The following is a 10,900-nucleotide window of genomic DNA, read 5'->3' as shown; positions in this document are numbered from 1 at the left end:
TCTACACCTCAGAAAAGCAAAAGCTGTGCAAATGCTAAGGCCTTAAATGCCATAACTTGTGCTCTATCACCTAATGAATTTAAGAGAATTATTTCATATGATACGACCAAACAAGCCTGTGATATTCTTGAAATGCAACATGATGAAACTTCTATAGTCAAAAAATCAAAAGTTCAAATCCTCACTACAAGATTTGAGGAAATTCGTACGGAAGAAAATGAAACTTTCATGGACTTCTATACGAAACTAAATGATATAGTAAATTTCATGTGGGGTCTACGAGATGGAATTCAAGAAAGCAAGGTTGTATTAAAATACTGTAATTTCTTCCTGAAAAATTCAATTTCAAAGTAATTGCCATTCAGGAATTAAGAGATACTGATCAAATGAAGGTTAAGGAGTTAGTTGGTTCTAGTCAAATGTATGAGTTAAATTTTAAAGTTCCTAAAGGTTAGTCTATTTCTCTTAAATCATCTAAATATATTTCAAAAGATAACTATGTTAATTTTGATGTTGAAGATACAGAAGATGATATGACTTTACTTGCTAAGAAATTTTACAAAATTTTAAAAAACAAGAAAAGATCTGATTTTTAAAAACCATCTGACAAAAGAAAAGGAAAATGTAAATCTTGAAAATCTGTAAAAGGCAGTCAATGTTTCAACTGCTATGAATATGGGCATTTAGCAAATAAATGTCCTAAAGGGGATAGATAAAAAAGAAAGGGCATGATAGCTAGTTGGGATGAATCATCCAGCTCTGAAAGTTCTTATGAGTCAGATTAATCAGAACAAGGAAATTCAAATGAAGTGAAAGCCATGATGACTATAGCCAGAGTCACCTCCTTAGATAACTATAACTTATCTGTTATGATAATCTCAGGAGTGACCCTGAGAATGAGAATAAGGATGATCTTCAAGAAGCCTATAATGCCTTATACAGAGAAAGTTACAAAATTGCTGTCAAACTAAAAATTTAAAGAGAAAAATATCTTAAGTTAAAAGAAAAACTTGAAAATAATATTTTAGAAAAATCTCATCTTTCATATTGCTTTGAAAAAGCAAAACTAGACTTAAATTTTAAAACCTCGGAGTTAGAAAAACTCAGAACTGAAAATGAGAATAAAAAATTTGAAGTTTCTTCCCTTTTGAGTTCTAAGGATACTTGGAGATATACCTACGAAGACACAAAAATGGAAAAATTATTATCATCATCCAAAAAATGTGGTGATTAATCAGGTCTAGGTTATATTAAAGATAACTCTCAGAAAAAGAAGAATTCATCTCCTATATTTGTAAAAGGAGAATCCTTAAACTCTAAAGGTAAGAACTGGAGAAATTTTGGTTGAAATGATTTTAAAAATCTAAAATCTTTTCAAGTTTTTAAGATTAATTCTAATAATATCAGCTTTAGAAATCAAAGATTTAATAAATCTCCTTTAGTTGAAAAAATAGTGGACTTACTTAAAGAGCTTCTTAAATCTAACTCAAATGGAATCGAAGTTAATAGACAGTAGAGTAATTCCAACTCTCAAAAATGGAGAAAATCCAATGAAACTCCTAAACCTATAACCATATTGAAATGGGTTCCAAAGGTTACATGTCTTGTTGGTCACACAATCTTCAAAGCCACTAGTCATTCAAAATGGTACCTAGACAGTGGATGTTCAAGACATATGACAGGTGACAAAGCAAAACTTACTAACTCTAGAAAAGTAAACAATGGCTCAGTTACTTTCGGTTATGGAATCAACTGCAGAATCATAGGCTAAGGTACTGTTCAACTCTCTAATCTCCCTCCCTTTGAGAATGTACTGTATGTTGAAGGTCTAAAACATGACCTCTTGAATATATCTCAAATATGTGATAACAAATATAGCGTGAAATTTATAAATCATGGATGTGAGATATTAAATGAGAAGGGAAGTGTGATTATTAAATGGTCGTAGGACTTCTGAGAATTGCTATATTATTAATAACTCATGCTCTTATAATTTTTCATGTTACATGGTCCAACAGACGAAATAGAACTATGACATAAACGTCTTATACATGTCAACTTTAAAGATCTTTATAACTTGAGCAAGAGAGGTCATATTCGTGGCTTACCCAATTTAAAAAGGGTAGAAAAGATTTGTGGCGCATGTCAAATTACCAAGCAAATCAGGAGTAGTCACAAAAAAGTGAACTCCTTAGCCACATCCAAATCTCTTGAACTACTCCATATGATTTTGGTAGGACCAGTGAGAACGGAGAGTAGAGGTGGAAAGAAGTATTTTTTTGTTATTGTAGATGATTTTACTAGATGTACTTGGGTAGCCTTCTTGAGAGAGAAATCTGAAACTCTTGATGAAGTTAGAAGAATTCTAAAACGAATTTAGACTGAAAAAAAAGTACATGTGATCAAGATCAGAAGTGATCATGGTACTGAGTTTGAAAATAACAGTTTTGAGAAGTATTGTACAGACCATGGTATATCACATGAGTTCTCAGCTCCTAAAACACCTCAACAGAATATGATTGTTGAAAGAAAGAACAGAATATTACAGGAAATGGCCAATGTAATGCTAAATAGCATGAATTTACTAAAAAACTTATGGGTTGAAGCTGTTAATACTGCTTACTACATTATAAATTGTGTGTATGTTAAAAAAGTAAAAGATAAAACAACATATGAGCTATGGTTTAATAAGAAGCCAACTATTAAATACTTTCAAACTTTTGGAAGTAAATGTTACATTTTACATGACCGAAAAAATTTGAAAAAGTTCAAAGCAAAGAGTGATGAAGGAATATTCTTGGGTTATGCTCTGATTGGTTGAGCATATCGTGTTCTTAATAAAAGAACAGGAATGATTCAGGAATCTATTAATGTTGTTATTGACGATCACCTGATCACACCTACACTAAGTCAAGATGATAATGAAGTCAACATTATTGACAAACTTGACTCTTCATTTAAATCAGATAATTCTGAATTAAGATTAGTCAACGACCATCTAACTGATCAGATATTAGGTAACCCTCGTACTGGTGTTCAGACAAGAAAACAGTTAGAAAACATTTGTAATTATGTCTGCTTCACTTCCCAAATTGAACCACCAAATGTAAATGAAGCACTTGCCGATGAAAGTTGAATATTGGCTATGCAAGAAGAGTTAAATCAATTCGTCAGAAATGATGTTTGTATTTGGTTCCCAGACCTTCAGATAAACATATAATCAGAACCAAATAGATTTTTAAGAACAAATATGATGAAATGAGAAATATCATTAGAAACAAGGCTCGACTGGTTGTATAAGGCTACACTCGGATAGAAGGAATTGACTACAATGAAACCTTTGCACCAGTTGCAAGCCTTGAATCCATTAGATTTATTTATTTCAATTGCTTGTTATAAAAAAATTCAAGATATATCAAATGGATGTTAAAAGTGTGCTTCTAAATGGTGATTTACATGAAGAGGTATATGTTGAACAACCTAAGGGTTTTGAGGACCTTCAACTCTCGGATCATGTATATCGTCTTAAAAAGACACTTCATGGATTAAAACAAGCTTCCAGGGCATGATATAAAAAGTTGACAAAATTTTTGCTTAGTTACAACTTTATTATGGGAAGCGTTGATAAAACTTTATTTGTCAAAAGATATAATGAACATATATTAATTGTACAGATGTATATTGATGATATTATTTACGGATCTACATGCTCTAACTTGTCTGTTGAGTTTGCAGAACTGATGAAATTCAAGTTTGAAATGAGTATGGTTGGATAATTAAATTACTTTCTTGCATTACAAGTAAAACAACAGGAAGATGGAATATTCATCTCTCAAACCAAATATGCTTTGAATTTAGTAAAGAAATTTAGGTTTGAGAATGGAAAAAAAAATTGATACTCCTATGAGGGAAAATCATTTTTTCTTCCTCATTTCACCATTCTTCCTCAACTAGCCTTAGCTCAACTCGCCGAACTCATCTCCATAGAGTCTTTGTAAGTAATTTATTTTCGATTTATTTTTAGATTTGGGTTCCTTGTTACTAGTTATTCTTCATTTTATGATTGATTTGATATTTACATCCTTTCCATAGAGGGTTTTTGTGCGAAAATCTGATTTAAGTCAAACCCATCTTTAATATCTTCTTTGCAAACTCTAAATGGAGTATTGGTCTAAACGGAAGGCTACACACAAGGGCCCTAGCGGCTCCTTCTCCCGGATGACTTCAAATAGGGTGAGAACCCTGAGAGCTCCCGAAGAAGATTCAGAGCATGTAAGGGATCTCCGCTCTAGAGACAGATAACAAAGGAAAAACAGCTAAAGTCAAGTAGTGTTGAACGGCTATAGCAACCGTCATAACATAAGAAGAATCTAGATGACTAAATCAAAGCTATAAATGGTAAAAAAATTTAAGAAGAAAAATCATCTCATATCAATCCAATCAAACTAAATATTATTTTTCAATTATCAGTCGATTTACATTCTATAGTGTAATCATTTACTTTTCTTATCAAGCAAATTACATTTCTTAGTGTAATTCTTTATTTTCAGCCTGTTGTTTACATTCTATAGTGTAATCTGTAGTGTCAACCAAGTAGCTGGTAATTTTTAATTGAAATTTGAGTCTACGCTCGCACCCTAGATTCAGTTCTTCACTCGAAAAGATGTTTTGCAACTGTTCTTTGTGACTGACTGTAAGAAAACCTTTCTCATTTTCATTTATTTATGTCGAAAAGTCTTTTCATACAGAAGGCAAATATGTAACCCATTATCAGAGGATGAACTCTACCCTCTTAATATTGTCTGATCCTGTTTACACATTGAACAAGTGGTTAAATAGGCAACCGATCTCACTAAATCTTGATCATACACTATGTGTCTGCCTATCTTAGCACTTGAGGTCATAGTTGTTCATTTTGGATTGAATCCGCACTTTCAACTTTCGCATATGCCCGCACATGTATAGCCAAAGACTAAATAAGCAACATGCGAGCAGTTTTTGGCACGCTTGGTGGGACCCTGTCTCTAACTTACCGGCATAATATTGCCAATTTTGAATAGAAGAAGTGCTTGTATTACTGGGATCAATACATCTACACCAACCGCACCACCTCTAGTCGAGGACATGCCAGTTTAAGCAACCCCAAGGCATTGAATTTAAACAATAGTCCAATGCCTGGTACTGGGGATCAGGGAGGAGCATCGACTTTTCGGACTGTTCTTCCAGACAAGGTAGTTGTCATGCTCCAAGATGTACAACTGAGCATTCAGCTTATACAAGAATATAGAAGGGTCTAGGGAGAAAAATTCCGTATTCAAGCTCAAAATACCAATCGATATATGACTAGCCGGACTGAAGTAATGCATCGATTAATAGCAATGATGGTCAAGCGAACGCCATCGGTAGTATAATACAATGCCGAGGGGAGTTTTATCAAGAACTATCAGCAATGCAGCTCCGCTTTGGAGGAGAGAGCTATAAGACCCGTGTCCTAGTCTGTACCGTTCCGTTAGCTTCCGCGGTCCTTCCGGTCAAATTTTGGCAACCTTCGCACCGTATCCGATGTTTGCGCATGATTCTAAACCAGGTCCCGCATACCGAAGTCAGTTCGAACCGAAACCTGTATCTTAGTGACCGCGTCGTCGCCGTGGTTCCAATGCCGTGACTCATGCACCGACCTGATTCCCAGGCTAGAAGATGTCGGTCTACGTTTATTCCGAAGAGACGCCGCGCGTTGCGAATCTCGAGGGAATCTCTACAATAAGTCCCATTAATCAACTATAAATGTATCCCTTATCCAAGTACAACCACCCCACTCCTCCTTTTCCCATAAGTCAAACCTCTCTCTCCCTCACCATCCCTCTTTTACCCATTTTTCAAACCAACCCATACTTCATTAATTACACCCACCACTTCATCCATCACTCTTAATATTCTCTTTCCCTCATTTACTCAAACACTCTCCCAAGCAACAATTCCATACGTCCAAGCTTCTCTCTCCCAAGCCAAGTGTGGCCCACTTTCCCCACCCCTCTCATCTCTCATCTCCACCATCCAAACCCCATCATCCACCGTCCAAGGCGAAGGCAAGGAGCTTAGGAGGCTAAGGGAGCAAGGAGGAGGCCTAGAGGTGGGTGATCCACCGTTAATTTTAAATTTTAGGGTCCACTTGTTGTGGGACCTACTTGATGTATGTGTTGTATCAATGGAGGGCCCATAGTGGCGGGGTCCCTCCTCTCCATCACCGTCTCTCTTGTCTCTTCCTCTCTCCTTCTCTCTCTCTTTCCATTGTGATGGTGTGGATCCCACCAAAATGTGTTATATCTACTCCATCCATCAACATCAGATGGTGTGGCCCACCCTATTATAGGTGAAGATCCACACCATATATATATATGATATATAATATAATATATTATATATATATATATATATATATATATATATAATATAAGATATATAAATATTATATATGTATATAGGTGTAGGCGGGCCACATGCATGTGGAGCCCCACCATGACGCCTGTGTTTGCACCGTCCAGCGTCCCTGGACGCTGGACATGGGCTGGCTAACATGGAGTGTATGTACTGACATGGGTGGGTACTAATAAAGCTAAAAAAAAGAGTTACTTTTGGGATAGGCTACCTATGTAGGCTCCACCTTGATGTATGGGGTCGATCCACGCCGTCCATTCCATTCTTCAGCTCATTTTAGGCGTTGAGCCGAAAAATGAAGCTGATCCCATTTTCTTGCGGGCCATACCATGGGAAATAGCGGTGTTACCATTAAAACACACCTTGAAGCTTCTATTCGCCCCAAAAAGGCCGCATATTGGACTCATTTGGTCGGTCTTGGACCGTGGAATCCAATGGCCGGTGTGGATTCATCTGATGCGGGCCCTACATAGAAGATTTTGCAAAAAAAATTGTTTTTTTTTAAAAAACAACAACTGCTACCGCTGACAGAAGGCGCAGGCAGCTCCTTCGCTGGCTGCCTGACGGACGGACCGGCTGGGCCTCATAGTTCCAGCGTGGGCTCCACGTGATGCATTTCGAACATCAACACCTTGCATTTGATGGGTCCCCTTTGTCCACAGGACGTCCCCAAAAATCAGCCGTAAAAGGAACTCAGGTGGGCCATACCATCTAAAATCATGTGAAGACATGCCTAAACATATAAAATCATTTGGTGGGGCCTACCTGAGTTTTGGATGTTGCTGAAACTTGGTCTGGACCGTCAGCTAGGTGGGACACACATAATGGGTGGGCTGGATTTGTGAACCACATTTCGGTGGGCCCCACGCCCACCCCCAGGTCCAAGTGACCTTATAAACAGGTTGGACGGCAGATAAATATCACGGTGGGCTCCCTGCCCACGTGACCCAGTCAACAGATTGGGTGGAAAATAAATGTTACGGTGGGCCCCTTCCTGACCGTGTGACCTTATGAGCTGTGTGGATGGCAATAAACGTTCCAGTGGGCCCCGGTCCATGTGACCTTATCAACTGGTTGAATGGGAATAAACATTACAGTGGCCCCAGGGTCTGTATGACCTTATCCACATATTGGATGGAAAAAATAAACGTTTATGGTGGGCCCACACGGGACCCACTAATGTATGTTTTGTATCCACACTGTTCATTTATTTTGTGGGCTCCACCCTATTTATGTGCCCCAAATATGGGCCACCCTAGGCAAGCCCACCGTGATGAGTGTGTCGGACCCTCTGACCTTCTAATTTTGCCAATCATGGGCTACCATATGAGGCCCATGTGACTAGGCCTATTATGATGTATTTATGGGCCGTCCATTAAGGCCCACTTTGATTTGTATAAAGCCATTAGTTGAGGCCCATCTTAATGTATTCATGGTCGCCCACTAAGGCCCATTTTGATATATACGAGACCATGGTTTGAGGCCCATTTGATGTATTGAAGGCCCATGGGTCAAGGCCCAATGGGATGTAAATGAGGCCTATTTCAACGTGATTCTACCATGGTTCGTGTGTTGACTATTGTAGTGGGCTATGCCTTGGGAACAATGTTGGTTTGACGTCCATATTGTAAGGATGATGTTGGTTAGATGTCCACATCATCACTCTCCCTAAGGCCCACTAATAGGCCCATACTTGTAGTAAGTAGGCCATCTAGGCCCATCTCCGTTATACACAGAGCCCATCTCTTTATACATGTTTAGTATAGATCCATGATCATACGCATCATATGTATGCCTGAATGAGGAGTGACCGATCATAGTATATGCCTTCGGTCAGACTGTTTATGGGCTCCCTGATAGGCGGAGTTGCCCCATATAAGTGCATGGTACACGCATGGCTGTTGCATGACTGGTAGTATGACTCATGCACTTACATTTGTGTGATTGTAGTTACTTTATGCTCTAGTGACATCAGGGTCATAGCCTCCACAGACACATCGTGGATGGCAGGTTTGGATATCGAAAATATTTGGTTCTAGCATACGGGCACCATAGATGTCCCTGAGTGAAAATTTCTAAACCCGATGGTACTAGAAGATGACTCCAACGTCGAGACCGAGTGGATACACGAGTGCACGAGGGCCTATACCAGTAGGCCGCGTCTCTCACTATGTCGTGGTCGGTTGGAAAGGGGTGTGACCTCACCCGCCTGAGTGAGGGGGCAATTTCTAGATTGAGTTTGACCAGCTTGAGGAATCGGTCCGCTATCGACAAGCCGGGCCCGATATGGCAGACGGATAGTGAGGCCTCTTCCACCCTCCCAGTTGTGCGTCTGGATAGGGGCGACAAGCTGGCGTAGAGTGTACTTGATCTCGGTGATTATCCAGACTGAGAACCGCACTGATTTGATGCTTTAGTGAGGAGCTGCATTGATATGTGGATGAGGATTGACATGCTTGACTTACATTCTGCATCGCATGGCCTTGATGTGGCCGATCGCATTCATGTTTTGCACCGCATGGCCTTAGTCCGGCTGAGTGCATACATATGTTCATCGGTAATCCCGCATTTCTCTGACCTTGCATCCTGAGCACGCTCATATTGCGCACACACTTACACCACCCTCTAAGCTTTCTATAAGCTTATGCACGATTGATGCGTGCAGGTGACACTAGGACGCAGTAGCTTCGCCGCCGTTGGAGTGTGCAGTCGAGCTTCTAGAGTTTTTGTTACTTTCAGTATATTGTATTTCCCTTACATACGCCTTGTACTTAAAGTTTTGATCATAGCAGATTGGTGCTGATGGTGTTCTTGTGGTTATTGTTCGTAGGTTATGCTTTTGGTTATGCTCATTATGAATCAAACTGATGATTACAAATCCTTCTTCTAGTATCCCAGGATCAGAATCTGGTAAATGGGTACCGGGAGCCGAGAATGGGGTTCTACGGAGGCATGGAGAGATGATGCCGGAATTTCGGTGTAGGCATTTAAATTTGAAAATGAAAGCATTACAATCCATCCAGTCTTGGATTTCCTGTCCTAAAGATAACAAATGCGCCACCTCCTAAGGAGGTTAGGTGACCGGAGTGAGATGCTAGAAACTTTATTCCTGAAAAAAGGAATCAATGACTATCGAGAGGATTTAATCCCCAATAGCTCCCTAGATTCTAAGATAATGTGAATTGATTTGGCCCCGATCATCCTCCAGCCCTAGAGCCTTAGTGGATCGAGAGCGACTAGATTATACAAATTATCTAGGAAGTTGTTTGCCAATTGCTTAGTCGCAACACTATCTCGGTGTATCACAAGCCATATCTTAACTAGATAGATTGGAAACACCTATTGTCAAGGAACTATCGATCAGATTTTGCCTTATTTTTAGGCAAACCCAGTCAATCGACTATCGAACATGTTAGCCGATTTACATTGCAATATGGAGAATTGACCAACAATGATTATCACAAATTATAGTTATTTATTCATTCACTCACAGTAATGGCCCTCACATGGTATTTGAACTTATTGTCAGACTTCATACACACTTGGCAAGAGATTGAAGAGAAGTTTCACCCCAATTCTTCTCTAAGAATAAAGAAAACACTATGGCCGACCTTGCCCATTTTCAACAGTTGCCCAGAGAGACATGCGAGAGCTATATCACACGGTTTAAATGGGCAAAAAGTCATTGCAAGGATGTCATGACTGAAGCCAATTTTGTGCAACTTGCACAAGAGGGGCTTAAATATAAACTGCATAAGAAATTCATAAGCTCGAAATTCATAGACTTATATGACCTAACCAAGAATGTCTCTCGCTACGAAGAATTCCTACAAGAAGGAACCAGGCAAAAGAACTCGTCATTAGGGACGCATTACAACTAATCCTCCTTCGCTCTAGAGACAGAGGTGGTGGCTAAGAAGCCACTAGTATGTTCTACATTGGTCAAAGTGAAATTGATCGTAGTGACTACATAAAAGGCTCAAAAGGTTTACACTTTTGACATCACTAGAGCTGAGGAAATATTTGATATTCTGTTGGCTAGGAAATTGATCAAAGTTCCTATGAACCATAAGATACCCTTGGCCAACGAATTGCAAAAGACCAAATATTACAAATGGCACGGAACTCGGTCTCATTCAACTAACCTCAAAGTCACATCGACCAGATATTGTTGAAGTTTCCTGAGAAAGGGGAGGAAGCCATGTTGATCAATACAAACCCATTCCCAACTAACCACAAGGTTAACATGGTCATAACTAATATGAGGAATTAGCCGCGATTGAAGGTCGATCTCGGCCTAAGTAATCAAGGAGAGGTATCACAACAACCAACACGAGGTTGGCATTGGCCCTACCATTCGATTAATAATCGGTTAAACATCGTTCAACAAACCGGTCAAGGCTCGCAACTTTGTGACCAATGTGCCCGAAGGATTGTTCTTAGGTAGGGGGATCCTCTAGAACCA

Source organism: Magnolia sinica, chromosome 4 (genome assembly GCF_029962835.1).
Source record: "Magnolia sinica isolate HGM2019 chromosome 4, MsV1, whole genome shotgun sequence".
Classification (NCBI taxonomy): Eukaryota; Viridiplantae; Streptophyta; class Magnoliopsida; order Magnoliales; family Magnoliaceae; genus Magnolia; species Magnolia sinica.
The sequence above is the reverse complement of the archived record's forward strand: the minus strand, read 5'-3'. Positions refer to the sequence as shown.